The sequence below is a fragment of the Hyperolius riggenbachi genome, chromosome 8, assembly GCF_040937935.1.
Source record: "Hyperolius riggenbachi isolate aHypRig1 chromosome 8, aHypRig1.pri, whole genome shotgun sequence".
Lineage (NCBI taxonomy): Eukaryota > Metazoa > Chordata > Amphibia > Anura > Hyperoliidae > Hyperolius > Hyperolius riggenbachi.
In genome coordinates, this window is record NC_090653.1 from 109,148,174 (window position 1) to 109,167,013 (window position 18,840).

At 45.6% G+C, this 18,840-nt stretch overlaps 1 protein-coding gene across 4 annotated transcripts in view; it reads right to left on the bottom strand.

The window, feature by feature from the left end:
• The window catches only part of FGF13 (fibroblast growth factor 13), a 553,717-nt gene that overhangs the window by 137,184 nt on the left and 397,693 nt on the right, over positions 1-18,840 (bottom strand). The window lies entirely within an intron of this gene.

Consider the following 18,840-nt stretch of genomic DNA (forward strand, 5'->3'; position numbering starts at 1 on the left):
ACAATGTTATGCTATGAGAAAAAAGGGTTGTATTTGTTAATAATAGTCATTATTAGTCATTCTTAAAGGGAACCTGAGAAGAGATAATTATGGAGGCATCTTCTCTCTTTTACTAACAATGCCAGTGGCCTGACTTCTCTGCCTATACTTTAAAGTGTACCTGAGACGAGAATAGCCCCATAAGGACCGCTCACTGTCCCTTGCCTTCCTCCCGAGTGCCATAGTTCTCCAGCTATCGGTCCCGGTAATCTTATGCAGTTGTGTCAGTGAGGGTCTTCTGCGCATGTGCGGCCCCTCCGCGCATGCACAGAAGAGCCCGACTTGCATGGCTAAGCCAGATTACTGGGACCGTTAGCTGGAGAACAGAGGCCGTGCTTATGGGGCTGGAGGAAGCCCCAGGTAAGTATCAAATCTTTCTTTATTCTCATCTCAGGTTTACTTTAAGGCCTAATTAAAATGCAAATCGCCAATCCCAGTCACAATCACTGAGCGATTTTGTATGGATTGCTCTCATATTTTTAGCAAGTGATTTTTGTAGGCATTTGCGACATTCCTGTACTGTTGACACAAGCGTAATCACTCAAAAAATGCTTACACTTTTCGCAAAATCAATTCACTTCTATGGAGTACAACTCATTGCATTTCATTGTCACAGCGCTTTGCTGATTGCAAGAGATCAGAAACATGCTGAAAATCACAAAAAAGCACTTGCAGTGTGAACCAGGTCTAAGTTACTGGCCCAGAATGAGAGTGCAGATCAGACGCTTTGACTCTGGTCTGACTCCGCTGCCTGCATGTTTGTTGCAGGTGTGTGGCTCAAAAATTAGCAATGATGACATGCAATAATGACAAGAAAGTCCATCAACTTAAACAGTCACATTCATAAGGTGGCTGTGGCTGTTTGAAATCAATAATGGATGCTCCTGTGGGTGGTGGTGGCCTAGTGTGGGGGCGGTGCCTTAGTGAGGCGGTTTTGAAGTGTGTGCTGTACGCACAATTTTTTTGAGAATTGGGGGTTTCCTGGTACATTATAATTTGCAATGTGCAAATGTTTTGTGCTTAAAGGAAACCAGAGACAAACTAATATAAAAGATTTATACCTGCTTCGCTCCCACGCTGCCGTCTTCAATCTTCTCCAGCTCCGGTACCCGGGTCCCGTAACTTCGGCCAGTTGCGGCCAGTCTGAGCACAGTGCGCTCCTTCCGTCTTTCTCCAGGGGAGAATAGTACTACGCCTGCGCAGTACCATTCTCCGCCCCAGAGAGACGGAGGAAGTGCATTGCGCATGCTAAGCCTGGCTGAAGTTATGGGACCCAGTACTGGAGCTGGAGAAGACTGAGGATGGCGATGTGGAAGCGATCAGAGTGGATAGGGCTGGAGGAAGGCCTAGGTATGTATAAATTGTTTATATTAGTTTGTGTAAAGGATTGCGGAGATGCCGCCGCGCAGTCTGGCGGAGGGGCGGCTGTCTCCGCATTCAGACCGGCGGTTTCCGCACAGCAGCATGCATCTGGTTTGTCTGAGCCTTCTAGTGCACACAGATGGAGAGCTACGCGCGCACGCTGGGAGGCAGGACCTTTATGCCAGGAGGAGAGGGATCAGCTGATCAGGTTGGTCAGCTGATCCCAGCGCAGACTGTCATTGGCTGAGTAGCGCTGGGTGGCGCTGAGGAGCGCTGCACTATATATAGATCTCGCTGGTCAGTCTCAGGTTGTCTGCCGTTGCGAATACATACGTGTGAGCACTCAGACCATAGTCAGATCCCTCAGCGAGTTAGAACCAGGTGGACCTGGGAATTCATACTTAGCCAGATTACGCTTGTGTCATTACTGTGTTATACTTTAGACCAGTTCCAGGGTGTTGTGACCAAGGACCTCACACCCAAGCTTAGGAATACTGTGTCATTGCTGTGTTATACTTTAGACCAGTTCCAGGGTGTTGTGACCAAGGACCTCACACCCAAGCTTAGGAATACTGTGTCATTGCTGTGTTATACTTTTGACCAGTTCCAGGGTGTTGTGACCACGGACCTCACACTCAAGACTAGGCCTCTGCTTTATCTGTTATGACCAATTGCTCTGTCGACCTCTCTCCTGCTTTCTGATTCGGTACCTATGCATATCTGCCTACCTGTTGCCAAACCCTGCCTGTACCTGGTTACCGAATCAGCCATCTGTCTTTGTACCTAATCTGCTCGTGTGTTGCCGACCTGGCCTGGCCGACCCTTCTGGCTGTCACTCATACCTTGAGTGTTCAGTCTGTCTGTACTACCTGTGACACTACCCTGCCAAGTGTCAAGTAGCTGCAGAGACCTCCTGTTCCTCAGAGAGGCCTATTTGCAGTCCAGTCAGGGGCTCTCTCCCTTAGGAGTCCTTTGGCTGCAGTATAGTCTGATTCCCAGTATTGCAGGGAATCACTGGCTCGCAGGTTATCTCTATCCCCTTTTACTAGGAGATAGTTCACACACAGCCAAGGGCCACCTGCTCTTCAGGTGGTCCATGCTCATTGTTATCTGCGTCTCCCGCCCCACGGGAGACAGCCTACTGTTGCAACAAAACACTTACACTTTATCAGGTGTCCAGAGGTTAGTCATACTTGTATTATTGGTGATTCTGCAGATCATCAATGATCGGGTATATATCTGTATTGTTGGTTATACTGCAGATCACCAATAATCAGTTTCTCTTTGTGTGCTGACACCAATCGTTACAGTTTGTCTCTGGTGCACTTTAAACCATTTTTACATTATTCATTTTGTTTTACCTGGCTGGCTGGCTGGGTTTGCAATATTGATGTCCTGTGCCAACATCAAATATTGTTGATGGCACTTCAATAACAATTGTCCCCCAGGCTCGCTGCCTAGGTGTAAAACTGGACTCAAGTCTCTCATTCAAACCACACATTGGCAAACTATCCTCCTCTTGTTGCCTCCACCTAAAATACATCTCCCACATCCGCCCTTTTCTCACACAGGACACTACCAAACTTGTGGTGCATCCCCTGATTATTTAACGACAAGACTATTGCAACTTTCTGCTCTGTACCAGAAATGTATTGATGGTAAACACACTCATAGAAAACTGATACAAAACTGACAGAACAGGACTGGACTGGAAATGTACAGATTTATATATTATGCGAGAGTCTACCTAAAGTAACTAGTACATAGATGTGTGAAGATTGTACTATCCAGACTGTATAATTGATGAGTACCTCTAGTCCGAATCAGGTAAAAAGGGCACAGGAGCCCTTGTGGCAAAAACGGAGCCGCCATAGGCACCTATTATAAAAGCAGCCACGATCGATGATTTGCGAACGCCTAAATTTACCGGTTTTACCGCAAATTGCGGCTTTTATTATGCATCAAAGCAGTAATTGGAGATGCCCGATTAATGACAAGCAGAGTAAATTTCTGCACCCAGAGGCACCCGATAAAATTGCGGGCACGGGGGTTTACGGAAATATAATTGCGGCATTGCATAGCGGGCATGCAGGCATTGCATATCGTGGCTTAGTGTTGGAAGGGGTTACGGTTTAGGGTGGGGTTAGGTGCCACGAGGAGGGAGGAGTAGGTACCAACAGGGAGGGGGGTCTTTGGGTTAGGCACCACCAGGAGTCTTAGGGTTAGACACCACCGCAAGGGGAGGGGGATGGTCTTGGGGTTAGGAGTAGAGTTGGGCCGAACGGTTCGCCGGCGAACGTGGTTCGCGCGAACTTAGGTGGTTCGCGTGCGGGTGCCGCACGCGAACGTTTTGCGGAAGTTCGGTTCGCCCCATAATGCACCTGAGGGTCAACTTTGACCCTCTACATCACAGTCAGCAGGCCCAGTGTAGCCAATTAGGCTACACTAGCCCCTGGAGCCCCACCCCCCCTTATATAAGGCAGGCAGCGGCAGCCATTACGGCCACTCGTGTGCCTGCATTAGAGAGAGTAGGGCGAGCTGCTGTCTGTCTCTAGGGAAAGATTAGTTAGGCTTAGCTTTTCCTGGCTGCATACCTGTTCTGTTCAGTGAGCCCTCAGCCCACTGCATACCTGTACTGTGATCCTGCCACTGCATACCTGTTCAGTGATCCTGCCAGTGCATACCTGTTCAGTGATCCTGCCACTGCATACCTGTTCAGTGATCCTGCCAGTGCATACCTGTTCAGTGATCCTGCCACTGCATACCTGTTCAGTGATCCTGCCACTGCATACCTGTTCAGTGATCCTGCCAGTGCATACCTGTTCAGTGATCCTGCCACTGCATACCTGTTCAGTGATCCTGCCACTGCATACCTGTTCAGTGATCCTGCCACTGCATACCTGTTCTGTGAACCCGCCACTGTATACCTGTTCTGTTCAGTGGACCCGCCACTGTATACCTGTTCAGTGATCCTGCCACTGCATACCTGTTCAGTGATCCTGCCACTGTATACCTGTTCTGTGAACCCGCCACTGTATACCTGTTCTGTTCAGTGGACCCGCCACTGTATACCTGTTTAGTGAACACGCCACTGCATACCTGTTGTGTTCAGTGAACCTGCCACTGCATACCTGTTCTGTGAACCCGCCACTGTATACCTGTTCTGTTCTGTGAACCCGCCACTGTATACCTGTTCTGTTCAGTGGACCCGCCACTGTATACCTGTTCTGTGAACCCGCCACTGTATACCTGTTCTGTTCAGTGGACCCGCCACTGTATACCTGTTCAGTGATCCTGCCACTGTATACCTGTTCTGTGAACCCGCCACTGTATACCTGTTCTGTTCAGTGGACCCGCCACTGTATACCTGTTTAGTGAACCCGCCACTGTATACCTGTTCTGTTCAGTGGACCCGCCACTGTATACCTGTTCTGTGAACCCGCCACTGTATACCTGTTCTGTTCAGTGGACCCGCCACTGTATACCTGTTCTGTGAACCCGCCACTGTATACCTGTTCTGTTCAGCTTCATTGTGGTCAGACCAAATTTGATCAGCTGGACAGTCACTGTTCTGTCATTCAGCTACATCAGCCAGGCCGACCATATGGGCTGTAAAGCCACCAAAACCTGCACTCTCGCCATGGTGCGCACCAGTCCAGCACGGCCGTCACTACACAAACAGCTGTTTGCGGTGCGTTACACGGTGAGTTTGGTGTGTCAGTGTGAAACAGTACCTTAATTACACTACCTGATTGATGTATACACATGCAAGATGTTTTAAAGCACTTTAGGCCTGTCATTTAGCATTCAATGTGATTTCTGCCCTTAAAACGCTGCTTTGCGTCAAATCCAGATTTTTCCCGGGGACTTTTGGCATCTATCCCACTCCGCCATGCCCCCCTCCAGGTGTTAGACCCCTTGAAACATCTTTTCCATCACTTTTGTGGCCAGCATAATTATTTTTTTTTTTCAAAGTTCGCATCCCCATTGAAGTCTATTGCGGTTCGCGAACTTTAACGCGCACCGAACGTTCCGCGAAAGTTCACGAACCCGGTTCGCGAACCTAAAATCGGAGGTTCGGCCCAACTCTAGTTAGGAGTCAGTAGAGGGATGGTTCAGTGTGAGAATAGGGTTGGGATTAGTTATTATTTACCGATATTTTACTCGCAATCCAGCAATAGTAATTTTGAACATTTTAGCAATATTTTACTAGCGGCAATACCCTGCGCCCTTTTTTCCAGGCGCTTTATTTCACGTATGCCCCCTAGTCACCTATATCATGTGGCCTTAAAATGTACCAGAGCTGTAAAATTAAAAAAGATTTTATACATACCTGGGGCTTCCTCCAGCCCCATCCACTCCGATCGCTCCCATGCCGCCGTCCTACGCTGCCCGCAACTTCGAAAACCGGGTCCCGTCACTTCCGTCAGATGGAGCCATTTTGGAGTAAGAGAAGTGCACCCTCTACGTATCTCTCCAGCAGCTGCTGGTGAGATACGTAAAGAGCGCACTTCTCCTGTGTAGCTGGCCGCGACTGACGGAAGTGCGGGGACCCGGTTCACGAAGCTGCGGGCAGCGGAGGACGGCGGCATGGGAGTGATCGGAGCGGATGGGGCTGGAGGAAGCCCCAATTATGTATAAAATCTTTTTCATTTTACAGCTCTGAGTCTCTTTAAAGTCTCAAAAGACTGTTCTAAAAGGTCCCTAAATAGTGCCAGCAACAGTTTACTATTCTCTTTCAGACAACCTGGAAGTATATATACACATCACAATATTTTGAGTAAAGGTTTGCCATAACATAAATCTGATTAAACATCAGGCATGGTCGGAAGAGCCCATTTCCGTTTCCGGGACAATTCCGCATACCGTCATACCGAAATTCCGCTACCGTTTCATTCCGACGGTATTCCGGAGCTGTTCCGCGGAATTCCGACGTATACGGAATTCCGTCGGAAAAATTTTAAAATCTCTCTCTCCCTCTCCCATCCTCTTATATCATCAAGTAGGGAATTGCAGATTTTCAAAACAGCTTATATACCAAAGCTGGGATTTGAACCCAGGACACAGTGTGTAGTAGGTATCTGTCTTACCCTCTAGACCATGAACCACACTACATGCTAAAGCTGGCCTAGCATAAAACATACTACCATTATGATCAATCCCATCCCTCCCACCCCAGCCGTCACACACTGATTGCTATTACACTAAGAGGTGCCCCAGGGCCCCCAACCCCCCCCCCCCCCCAACACCTTAATCTCTACTTATCTGGCTTGCAGTCACTGTATCACCTTTTCTTATTTCTTTCTGCTTCAAACACAATTGGGAATGACAGCTGAATGAATTGTGCACCCCCTCCTACACTGCGCCCTGAGGCTGGAGCCTCTCCAGCCTCTGCCTCGGCCCGGCCCTGAATGTGGTTGATGGTCTAGGGGGTAAGACAGATACCTACTACCATGTAGTGTGGTTCATGGTCTAGAGGGTAAGACAGATACCTACTACACACTGTGTCCTGGGTTCAAATCCCAGCTTTGGTATATAAGCATGCTTTTCAAAAAGTACAAATCCTTATTCATGCTACTTTTTCTATTGAATTGATCATAATGGTAGTATGGTTTATGCTAGGCCAGCTTTAGCATGTAGTGTGGTTCATGGTCTAGAGGGTAAGACAGATACCTACTACCCACTGTGTCCTGGGTTCAAATCCCAGCTATGGTATATAAGCTGTTTTGAAAATCTGCAATTCCCTACTTGATTGGATGGAGGAGGAGGGAGAGAGATTTTTTGGGTGTCATTTCGGAAAATTCCGTCGGAATTAAAAAATTTCCGCGGAATTCCGTTTAAGAGGTATAGGAATTCCATTCCGACCACCGGAATCGGAATTAGCTAATTCCGGCCGGAATCACGGAATTAATAATTCCGCGGAATTTTCCGACCATCCCTATTATACATATAGGCTAAAATCACTGGTAGTTTCACACAACTAATCTAACTACAAGTTACTAACAGAGTATATTTAAGATCCTTACACAGTTAAAATATATGCATTGTTTAACCATGAGCATTAAAGAGGAACTCCAGTGAAAATAATGTAGTAAAAAAAGTGCTTCATTTTTTACCATAATTATGTATAAATGATTTAGTCAGTGTTTGCTCATTGTAAAATCTTTCCTCCCCCCGATTTACATTCTGACATTTATTACATGGTGACATTTTTACTGTGGGCAGGTTATGCAGCTGCTCCTAGCTGTTTTGGCTGTTAGAGACAGCTGTAAACAGCTAATTCCTGTCTGTGAACATTGTTACATTGTGGCAGTTTGCCCAGAGTACCGCGGTACTCAGAGCTTCTTGTGGGAGGGGTTTCAGCACAAAATCAGTCATACAGCGCCCCCTGATGGTCTGTTTGTGAAAAGCATTATATTTCTCATGTAAAAGGGGGTATCAGCTACTGATTGGGATAAAGTTCAATTCTAGGTTGGAGTTTCTCTTTTAAAGCTTGAACATTTTGGTTTCTACATGCCATTTCCCTCATCATATAATGTTGGATCTGCATCCACTGTGAGCACAGGTACTCCTTACCAGGTTATCCAACACCCTACCTAGATCTAATGTCAGCACTACTGACTTGTTTCATTGCAATCATGTTGGTTTACAATTAAACTACCGTAATTCTTTAGATGGAAGATGATAATGAACTCTTTTTATTTCAGAATGCTATGCCAGCTGTATTAGGCAAAATCTATTTTTATTTTTCTCATTATAGACTTTCTGGCCCGATGTGTAATAAGGAACTCATATAATGGAAAGCCATTAGTTTGCAATGGATGCCAAGAAGGCATACATTATGGTCAAGCAACAATGAGTGCAATGTTAACAAAGATAAATGTAACAATTTGTTGCTATAAGGACCATATCTTAGGGTAGGACCAGATTATGTGATAGTAAGACGGGAAGGATTCTGAACAATATGTACATATAGGAGCAAGGTCTGCAATTAATTTAACTAGTCTATGTTGGTAAGATTTAATATTGATGAACTGCTGGGATATGGATGCAAGCTGCTTAAAGGGCAGGGCAGTGTAATGATCCGCCCAGCTGGATGCACTGGCAGACAGCTGTTTGACCATTCTCCTAGTCTGTGGGCTGCAGGTCTTTGCAAGAGAGACCTGTTTTTCCATTACAAGTTTCTGGTCTGTTCTGCTGCTGGGGAATTTGCATACACTCGTTATGCAAATCCCTTACCTGCCTCCTTTGATGACTGGCAGTATAAAGAGCTATGTTTCCCAGAGTCCTTTGCTGGTCATAAAAGAGTTAGTTCCTGTGTAACACTCACCTGGAGTGTCAGCCTTGCTCTTTGTTTGAAGATTAGCCTAGAGTAATTCCTGGAACTGCACTAGGCAGTTTCCCTAGTGCAGTTAGGATTGCATATCTGTTTTGTTTCTCTGTTGCGATTGTCCTGTCCCAGCGGTGGTCGACAGGAAGTCGTTCTGATCTTTGTTCTTTGAGTATAGCTGGAGCAGCGGTTGCTACCAGCTATCTTATCTTTTCTGTCTTGCCAGGATCGCACTCGCCTTGCGCTAGTGCTGTGGATCCGTCTGATCTCCATCTCTCTTGCTATACTTGGATCGCACTAGCTTCTTGCGCTAGTGCTGTGGATCCTTCTGCTCTGTCTTCCTGGATTGCACTAGCCTCTTGCGCTAGTGCTGTGGATCCTATCTCTCGCTTATTCCTGTTTTCGTGTATCTGTCTTGTTTGCTACGAACGCTTGCTGAAGGCTCGGTGAGGTAACCGTTAAGCAAGCGCTCGCGTCCTCTGTTTTATGTTTGTCTGTCCATGGTTAGTTAGGCGTGCTTGTCTCTGTTGTGCTTAACACGCGGAGACCGCGCATAAACGCGTGCACTGTTGCGAATGAGTGCGGTGTTCGTGTTTAGCTAGCGTTTGTTATTTTCCTTATCTCCTTATTGTATGATTTGCTGTGCCTTTGCTACTCTCGTGCTCTGCCTTGCTGTAGCCTTGTGTCACCTCTGGCAATCGCCTCTCTCGCGATAGCGTTCCTGTTTCATATCCGCTGTTGTGTGTGCACCGTCGCGGGTGGGCGACTAGTTTGGTGCACACACATACAATCTGTCCCTGTGCTCTTTCTCTTCCGCAGTCGCTTCTCTTGCGAATGCGTTCTCACTTGGTTTCTTCTGTTGTGTGTCCACCGTCGCAGGTTGGCGGCTAGATTGGTGGACATACATACATTCCTCATCTGTGCTTATTCGGTCTTGTGTCGCTGTTAGCAATCGCCATCCCTGGCGATTGCCTTCTCACTTTGTCTTCATGGTTGTGTGTTCATCGTCGCAGGGTGGCGACTAGTTTGGTGGACACACATACCCTCTGTCGCTTTGATCTCTCTCTTTCAGGGCTATCTTGACCTGCGTTTCTTCCCTTCGTGCAATTCCTGTCTGGCATGTGTAGTAGGGCAGAGGAGCCGTTCCTCTGCACTCCACAGCTCCATCTGTCGACAGGAATTTCCCTCTACAGGTGCATTGCACCTTATGCTGGGTTCCCGCAAATTACACGCTTGTGGAGGATTTCCGCAGTGTCAGCGCACGTCTTGTGCGCTGATCACGGAGAGAATTCCACAATCGTTACAGGCAGCCAATTATCTGAGTGATTGTTGATAGTCTAGCAGAGATCACACTTTTCAAGGTGCGTACACTCGCACTACCAAATGCAACGACTGCTCGCCAGACCCTCCCGCTGGGCGGTCTTTAGCCGACACTATGCGCGTGTGTACGCACTAAGCAGATCTTTCAGAAACAGCCTTATCAGTCCGCCCACAGCGCGTACACATGCGCATGCTGTCAGCTGAAGACCGCCCAGCGGGAGGGTCCGGCGGACCCATCGTTGCATTTAGTAGTCCGTGTGTACGCACCTTTAGGGTGAGTGCCTTCCCTTTGAATAAATATTTTTTTGGTTGACTTTAAAAACTGTAAGGGACTTTTTGAGTATTATTGGAAGAAACTACTGTAACTAAAGGAAGTAGATATAGCCATTATGCTGTATTTAATAAAGTGAATCTGAAGACCTGAATACTGTTCATATGTCAGTGAATCTAAGAGCATAGTCTAGGAATCATCCGTGTAATCATTCCCATACAGTGTCATACTAACTGTTGTGTCTCCCACTTCCAAAACTTTTTCTTAAAGGGCAAAATCTAATGTCAATCTCCAAGGGTTCTAAGGCTAGTGTAAACAGAAAGGGTGGTATGGGAAAACCGTATCACCTATTCCCAGGGTGAGAATTGTAGAAATGAAGACCTTGCTCATCAATTGAGTAAAGGAGGCTCACACAATGGAGTTTCTGAAAAGATCAAGTAGTTTGGGGGCGGACACGCTAAACATATTTATATAATGCTCCTAGGCTATCAAGAAACCAGGCTTCGTTAATCAGGAGGGAAAATCTTGCATCTCTAAACTATTCTAGGAGAAGGGGAAATCTGTTTAATTCTGTGTTCAGGAAAAGTGTAACGGTGTCAGCACACCGAGAGAATCTGATTATTGGTGATCTGCAGTATCACCAACAATACAGATATATACCCGATCATTGATGATCTGCAGAATCACCAATAATACAAGTATGACTAACCTCTGGACACCTGATAAAGTGTAAGTGTTTTGGTGCAACAGTAGGCTGTCTCCCGTGGGGCGGGAGACGCAGATAACAATGAGCATGGACCACCTGAGGAGCAGGTGGCCCTTGGCTGGGTGTGAACTATCGCCTAGGAAAGGGGATAGAGATAATCTGCGAGCCAGTGATTCCCTGCAATACTGGGAATCAGACTATACTGCAGCCAAAGGACTCCTAAGGGAGAGAGCCCCTGACTGTACTGCAAATAGGCCTCTCTGAGGAACAGGAGGTCTCTGCAGCTACCTGACACTTGGCGGGGTAGTGTCACAGGTAGTACAGACAGACTGAACACTTAAGGTATGAGTGACAGCCAGAAGGGTCGGCCAGGCCAGGTCGGCAACACACGAGCAGATAAGGTACAGAGACAGAAGGCTGATTCGGTAATCAGGTACAGGCAGGGTTTGGCAACAGGTAGGCAGATATGCATTGGTACCGAATCAGAAAGCAGGAGAGAGGTCGAGAGAGCAATTGGTCATAACAGATAAAGCAGAGGCCTAGTCTAGAGTGTGAGGTCCGTGGTCTCAACACCCAGTAAACGGTCTAAAGTATAACACAGCAATGACACAGTATTCATAAGCTTGGGTGTGAGGTCCTTGGTCACAACACCCTGGAACTGGTCTAAAGTATAACACAGCAATGACACAGTATTCCTAAGCTTGGGTGTGAGGTCCTTGGTCACAACACCCTGGAACTGGTCTAAAGTATAACACAGCAATGACACAGTATTCCTAAGCTTGGGTGTGAGGTCCTTGGTCACAACACCCTGGAACTGGTCTAAAGTATAACACAGTAATGACACAAGCGTAATCTGGCTAAGTATGAATTCCCAGGTCCACCTGGTTCTAACTCACTGAGGGATCTGACTATGGTCTGAGTGCTCACACGTATCTATTCGCATGGCAGACAACCTGAGACTGACCAGCGAGATCTATATATAGTGCAGCGCTCCTCAGCGCCACCCAGCGCTACTCAGCCAATGACAGTCTGCGCTGGGATCAGCTGACCAACCTGATCAGCTGATCCCTCTCCTCCTGGCATAAAGGTCCTGCCTCCCAGCGTGCGCGCGTAGCTCTCCATCTGTGTGCACTAGAAGGCTCAGACAAACCAGACGCATGCTGCTGTGCAGAAACCGCCGGTCTGAACGCGGAGACAGCCGCCCTGCCGCCAGACCGCGCGGCGGCATCTCCGCAATCCTTTACAAAAATCCAAGGAATGTTGAGCTCTACCAAACCAATGCATATAGAGCATGGAAAAATGGTAGATGACATTTTTTTCTCGTTTGAGGTGTAACAGGATGTTCTTTCAAGTGTTTTATTTTAGGGATGGTGTTAGAGGAGGTATTGTCTTTGGACATAAGTTTTAATAGTGTTCTGTTTCTTTCTACTCTTAAATCATATTTGTTTGGCAAAAATAAAAAATGTTTTAGGAACATCTCAGACAGTTGATAATATTTCACTGGTTCCAAAATTATTATTAAGAAAAATATTGTTTGGGAAGATATATCCCTTCTCTAGTTGGGCTATTAACTGCACATGTAGAACTTTTTGCTCAGAGATTTTAGATATTGTATCCCTGACCTGAGCAGGCTCTCTTGTACACCTGAGAAACGAGCTGGCACATCCACAGTAAATCTTTATTGGTTCCATGTAAAAGCAGGCCATATGCTTGTACATGGAACCAATAAAGATTTACTTTGGATGTGCCAGTTGTTTTCTCTGTTGAATGCTACATAGAGGGAGTCATCCTTCTTTTTCAGCTCTTGATCTCCCCTTAAAGGATAAAAGTTGGGGGTAATAAAAATTGCACCCTACAGGAGGACACATGGTGCAGTATGTCACAGTAGTGGGAAAATGTTGTAAGAGTGAAGGTAGATTATACTCACAAAGGTGGGTTGCAGAAGGGCAACCAACCACTGTTGGCAGGTGGAGATGTACAAACCAGACTTCACTTGGGGTACCAGGCAAGTGGTGGTCGCACTCTTGATAAAAAACAACCACCTCAAGTGACCTGTAAATGGTCCAAGAGGGATGTTTCCCCTCCAAAAGGAGGGTGATGCCACAAGATATGGGGAAAGAGGTGCCCAGGAGTAATAAAATACTTTAAAAACAAATAAAATGAAAAAAGGTGAAGTGGCTTACTTCAGGGACTCACTTAATAGAAGAGAATAGACGTTTTTATTGCACTGGCTCTTATATTAAGTGAGTTTTTCTTCCTTGAGGTAAGCCACCTCACCTTTTTTCATTTTATTTGTTTTTTAAAGTATTTTATTACTCCTGGGCACCTCTTTCCCCTATAACTACCCTTAAATAGGTTTGACCCTTTAGTGTGTGCAAGACAATACTACAAATGTCATCTCTTGTACACCCTACACAGGAGACCTGGGTTCGAATCTCGGCTCTTTCTGTTCAGTAAGCCAACACCTATTCAGTAAGGAGTCCTTGGGCAATACTCCCTAACATTGCTTCTGCCTAAAGAGCGCATCCTAGTGGCTGCAACTCTGACACTTTGAGTCTGCCAGGAGAAAACCACAATATAAATGTTCTGTGTCTGTCAGGTGTTATTCATCCACTACTGCAGCCAAATACATCAGCAGGGCTGCCAGGCAACTGGTATTCTTTAAAAATAAATAAATATGGCAGCCTCCATATCCCTCTCACTTCAGGTTCCCTGTAAGCTGGAAGATATCTTCTTCACTTTCATGTACCCAAATATATTTTTGGGGGCACTTTTTGTAAACAATTCCAGAAAAATTTTCAACTTTCCACTTGTCCACAAACAGAAAATGTAAGAGGTAGGTTCTAAATTTCATTAATGAGCGCTATGCAGTATAGCAGCAAAAAATTATTCCCACTGTAGATTTCCGCTGCTGTGCAGCTCTTGGGAATATCATCTTTGCTAAAGGCTTTCTCCTCCATAAGTCATTTTGGCAGACTGGATCTGTTTCCATGGCCAAATGCCTATATGTAACTGTCTGCTCTGCCTGCCCTATGTCATAAAATTGCTATTGCATCTTATCACTCTCTGCATGCAGTTATGTAAAGGGCTGCTGGAATAAGTGCCAGATGATTGCTATTTCTAATCAAATTAATTTACATTTTCTTGGAAAACGGCTCATTTTACTTGGCAAAAAATGTATTCTGTGTATTGATCCTACACTTAGAGGTATTGCTTGGCTATTCCTGGATCGAGAGGTTGAATAATGCAGCAATTACTTAACTGGTTAAAATCTCAATGGTACTATGTTATGAACTTATAAAGTGGCCTTTTTTTATTTTCTGCCATGGCAGCATTACCATACTGTATTGTATTGATTAAAGATGATTGAATGCTTTTTTGTAGAGAGATGCATACTTGTAAGGATGCCAGACAGAGTGGAGTAGCCCAATAAAAGGGAAGTTTGCTGTGTACATGAAGTGCTTTGTTCAGTAATAGTGTAGATCGGGGCAGTTTCCCCAAATAAAGAGTCAGGTAATAGCAAGAGTGTGCACAATATCTGGTAAGTGACCGGAGTTAATGTGGGTGCTCAGGTAGTGGTCACTGGATCGACCAAGTAATAGAGTAGGAACGCCACTCCATGTAAATTCAAGTGTCTTTATTTGCTGCTAAAAATTCATAATACGAATTTTCAAGGCAGCGGAGTGCCTCTTTATCAAGAAACACATTAGCAGGAAACGTGCACCTGGGAAAGCCTTCGTCAGTGCGTACGGACAAGCCGCAGCAGCAGGGAAAAAGATTCACAGAGGATGAGGCTAAACTCAAGAAAGTGGTGGTTGCTGGAAATCCTTCCTGTGTATAGAAGAGCTGGATATACTAGTAAAGAGATCTTTTGGAAACTTAAATGGGAAAGTTGCAGATGCAGGGAAATGTTAAAAGGTTGAGTTTCTCTTTGATATGTCCCCCCCCCCCCCCCCCCATAACAACTGTTTCTATTATGGTTCCACATACCGTAACAAGTATTGCCATTATCTCACACATACGACAAGTCTTCCAAAATGGCCCCTGCACATTCAGTAATAAGTCCTTTCATTGTTCCCACATCATGACAAAGGTTGAAACTATGTAAATTCTATAAGATATTATTATTTAGTGCCCTAAATTATATCAAGTGCTGTTAGTCCCCCCCCTCCATATTCTTATAAAGTGCCACAATTAAACCCCCGATAACAACAAGTACTGCCATTATGGACACCCTCCACAATGCTTGAAAGGCTTAATATTATGCAATTATGCCCTTGATCCTAGATGATACTTTTTGTACTTCTTAAAAAGGAGCTGTCAGCCATACTATCTCAGAAAAAAACAAAAAAAACACATATATAAATAGATAGATACTTGCTTTACCTACATAACATATGTATTGCGCTGTCCACGTTTTGATTTTAGTGATTTTTTTATAGTAAAAAAAAGGAGAAAAGTCCTCTTAGGATTTTCCATTTTAACTGTGTCTATTTTAAAGCCAATCCTAATGTCATTTCCTCCCTTATTCTCCTCTGCCTGATTGTATATGCATTGCCCGCCCTCCTCCCAGTCTTCAGGCACTCCCACCCAGCTCTGCAATAGAAAGTGCATTGTCTCAGCATGAGAAATATTGGCCAATCAGAGAGGAGCAGAGGTGTGGGAGGGGAAAACAGGAGGAAAAGAGGCTTCAACCAATTAGGCTGCATTAATTATGTCTAAGGGGAAAGTAGAGAAGCAAAAATGAACAACCCAGCATGCCCTGCAACTTCCTTTGTGCGGCAATGTACCAAATAAGAGTCAGGTAAACCGGGGAATGATCATTTATCAACAAAAAAAGTAATAGTGCTTTTTAACTTTTGGATTTCCTAGTTAGCATTCTTATTACTTGTTTACCAGATAAAAGTAACTAAGTGATTTTTGATTTTAAGCCAGACAGCTACACTTTAAAGAGAGTCTGAAGCGAGAATAGATCTCGCTTCAGACCTCATAGCTAGCAGGGGCATGTGTGCCCCTGCTAAAACGCCGCTATCCCGCGGCTTAACGGGGGTCCCTGTCCCCCCAAATCCCCTCCGTAATGCGGGGGAGCGCTTCCTGGTTGGGGCAGGGCTAACCGCTGCAGCCCTGCCCCACGCGCGTCAGACGCGTATCTCCGCCTGTCCCCCGCCCCTCTCAGTCTTCCTTCACTAAGAGGGGCGGGGGAGAGGCGGCGATGCGCGTCTGATAGACGCGCTGGGAGGCAGGGCTGCAGCCGTTAGCCCTGCCTCCAGGAAGGAAAATTCTGCGACCAAAATGACGACCAAGGTTTGCGGGGGGTGGGTTGGGGGTGAAGGGACCCCCGTTAAGCCGCGGGATAGCGGCGTTTTAGCAGGGGCACACGTGCCCCTGCTATATATGAGAGCTGAAGCGAGATTTAGTCTCGTTTCAGTGTCTCTTTAAAGGACACCTGAAGTGGGAAGGATATGGAAGCTGACATTTATTTTCTTTTATACAATGACAATTGCCTAGCTGTCCTGCTGATCTTCTACCTGTAATAATGTTAGAGATAGACACTGATCAAGCATGCTGATCAGGTGCTCTGACTGAAGTCTGAATAGATTAGGTGCATGCTTGCTTCAGGTGTGCGATTCATACACTATTGCAGCCAAAGAGATAAGTAGGACTGCCAGGCAACTGGTATAACACATGTAGCCCTCCTGTCACTCATATAACATGTGTTATCCTTATGTTTCTGATAAAACAGGTGCAGCCATAATGTTCCCCAAATAAGATGAGCTGTCTGTATCCCATATGACAAGTTCTGCCCTGGCTGCCCAGCATCCAGCAATCATTGTCCTCCATTTAACAAGTGCTGCCCTCTTGTGACCTGTATAGCAAGTGCAGCTATCCTAACACCTGTATAACAAATTCAGTCTTCCTGTAACCTATATAACCACATACTACCATCCTGTCACCAAGAGTGCATGTGGTTTTGCAAATAAATAAACAAATCAATAAATAAAAAAGGCGAATGATACCAGTGATGGCATGCGACCACCACGCGCGCATCCACCGCACAACCGGCTGCCCGCTCACCCGCCGCACAACCGGCTGCCCGCTCACCCGCCGCACACCCGTCCGCCAGCTCACACGCCGCACAACCAGCTGCCCGCTCACCCGCTGCACACCTGCCCGCCCACACACCGCCCGCTCGGCTCCCTGGCCCCGTCCCCGTCCTCCTGTCTCTGCGAGGCTGGGTCCGTGCTGCGCACATGTGCAGTAACAAAAAGCACGGACCAGCTACACAGAGACAGCACATGCAGGGGTTTTATTATTTAGGATAAAATAAATGTACTACAATCTAAGGGATAACACTTTTCACAAAGGGACATCCTCGCTTCTTCAGACCAGGAAAGATTATCAAGCAACCTTTAGATTGCAATGCACTTTGTTTATTTCAGAATAAAACGTTTTTGATTGCTATCACTAGCATCATCCCCATTTTTTATGCACTCCTGGTCACGTATATATTTCTCCTAGGCTAACGGCGGTCTATCCTATCTTTTCTTCCATTTTTTCCTAACGGCGGTCTATCCAGGCCTGTGGTCCCCGCTGCTCAGCAGATAACTGTCTGGTGGAGAGGATGCATATCGCAATGAGATCTGGTGGTAAACCAATAAATCCGGCTAACCCTGCTGACACTCTGTCCCAGCTTTATATGGCACATGTTCACATGCTGACACTATTATAAGACAGATGCAGCCTTTACATAAGGTGAGAGTCATTCATTTTATTAGTGCCTACCACCATTGGTACTTTTCACACACAAAGAGCTCCTCTGGTCTCTGATCCCTCCCTCCCTTCTGTTCTGTATCTGTACTCTAAATAGAGGTTTTATCTTTGATCTTTTTTTTTTTTTTTTTTACTTGACTGTAAGTCTAACTTTTGAAACAGAAAATGAATAACAAACCCCCTTTATAACTGGATGATTTGTGTCATAACAAATGTGCACCATTTAAGTTGAGTACATAAGCCTTCCAAGAGTAACACTGAAGAAACTAAAGAAATGAAGACCACCTTTAACACCTTATCCACAACAACACAAAAAAAACACAAGGAAAAAACGATAGAGAATCATAGCAACTTGTCAGAATTTATTTTGCTGAAGATGATCCAGTGCAAGATGGCTTTTGATTGGCAGAACATTTTACTAAGCGCTTTGCCACTTCCGCAGTCATTGAATATGACCATATCAATCCTACATGCCTTATGGAAGCATGCACAATGCATAAATATTTGCTGGAAGCCTTTAGTATTTGTGCTCTGTTAGAAATGGCTTTACAGCCAATTTTCCTAACAGTCTGCAAGAAAAAGCCTAAAGCTGGTAATCATCCATGATTACATATTGCATTTATACCAATACATTCCCCCACAACTATATAATGAAGAAACCATGCTGGCTATCACTGATCCAGACTTCTAATGCAGAATTTATACCAAATAGTTAACTTTCATGATTCTATAGTCAGTTATGATCATCTCCAGTTCTTTCTCAGCTGGATAGCGTACTGAAAAGGCTGTTGCCTTTGATATGGGAATTGTGCACTTTAACTAAGGTTTTAACCTTAACCTCCCTGGCGGTCTATTAAAACCGCCAGGATGGCGCAGCACTTAAAAATTTTTTTTTTTAAATCATCTAGCCTAGCGCTAGCTACATGATAGCCACTGTGCAGCGGCATTCCCCCACCCCTTCCGATCGCCTCCGGAGATCAGAGCAAACAAGAAATCCTGTTCAGAATGTGATTTCCGGTTTGGCTTCCCCCGTCGCCATGG